The 1,442-nt window shown below is 36.8% G+C and overlaps 1 protein-coding gene across 1 annotated transcript in view; it reads left to right on the forward strand.

The window, feature by feature from the left end:
* LOC107753776 (nectin-2-like) overlaps window positions 1-1,442 on the forward strand; it is a 151,729-nt gene that overhangs the window by 95,917 nt on the left and 54,370 nt on the right. The gene's annotated exons all lie outside the window — the stretch shown is intronic.

The raw sequence follows: 1,442 nt of genomic DNA on the forward strand, positions 1-1,442 counted from the left end.
CATTTAATATATATATATATATATATATATATATATATATTACTTTAAAAATTACTTTTAAAAATACATTACAGTAATGGCAGTTTAGGGAAGCATCTGTTTAATTGTCAAGAAAATAAAGCCATATTGTCAAAAAAGGCCCCATTTACTTTAAACAATAAAATATAACCTGGGCTTTGCCTGGATACCCACTAATATTTGGAGATGAAAGATACCATCTATCCACATGTTCTCAATATTATGAATAAAAAAAAGTATGTTTTGATAGGTTAATGTAAGTGCCTTCTGGGATGTGTTTTTAGGGTTGGAAGATCGCCACAATTCATGCAATGTTGAAATCCTATATTGTAAATTAATGCCAGACTTAAAGACTGCAATCAATCAACAATATAAAAAAAGAAGAAAAACAAGACCGCCTGAGCAACGGCAAATTGTCCCCACGTGATGTTTCTAAATTGCTCCGCATTATGGTGCAAGTCATTATTAACTCATCAGCTGTGGATGTCATTCCGAGCTGATCTGAACTCTGAATGTTGTGTTGTGTTGTCAGGTTGTGACACTGTGTATGAAAAACACTTCTGCCTGGCCTCAAACTGTTTCTTTTGTGTAAAAACTGCAACAGGTTCATATCATATCACATAACTGCTGTACAACAACACATCTTTGTCAAATCTTGTGAGAACAAACTATACTCTCTTCCTTTTGTTTAGTTTATGTACTATGGATGGAAACCAGTGCTGTCCTGTGAGGTGTTGATGGTGTGTATCTTGACGTGATTTGTCCTGTGTGTGAGATATATATATATATATATACTGTATATGTATCATCAAGATATCCAGTGAGAGAAAAGTGTTATTTATCAGTGCTGTAAATAACAGATGTAGTGGTCAGTTATGGCCAACACCAAATATAAAAGCAGATGTAGTATAATAGGCCAGAGTAGACAAGAGAATAACCTCAGCTGCCTTGAGTCGGTGATTTAGACAGGCAGGAATCCAGTTGTAGCTTCCCGGATGCACACTAGCTAGTAACTGGCACACGGCCTACGATGAAAGTACAGTATGGATAGACGTTCGCACACTAACCTTTTGCACTGACAACTTTTTGCTCTCTCAATCCTCCTCAACATAACACACACTCCCACCCCTCAACATGACAAGACGTCAACACTAGATAAACACACACACACGCACTCCACTGTAGCGGGTGAATCTCATGCTCATGTCCTGCTCATATGATGCCTCTGACTCAAAGGAGGGGAAGAACACATTACTTTTTGTTCAAAGACAATTGTAGCATTATCACAGTGTTCTCAGGGTCATGGAAAACATGGAAATATAAGGGAATTTTCTAAATGTTATTTTCAGGCCTGGAAATGTATGACAATTAGGGAAATTTTAGTCAAGTCCTGGAAGTGAATTGGTCAAAATGTGCTTTTTTTT

The sequence above is a fragment of the Sinocyclocheilus rhinocerous genome, unplaced genomic scaffold (assembly GCF_001515625.1).
Source record: "Sinocyclocheilus rhinocerous isolate Xijiao unplaced genomic scaffold, SAMN03320098_v1.1 scaffold612, whole genome shotgun sequence".
NCBI classification, from domain to species: Eukaryota; Metazoa; Chordata; class Actinopteri; order Cypriniformes; family Cyprinidae; genus Sinocyclocheilus; species Sinocyclocheilus rhinocerous.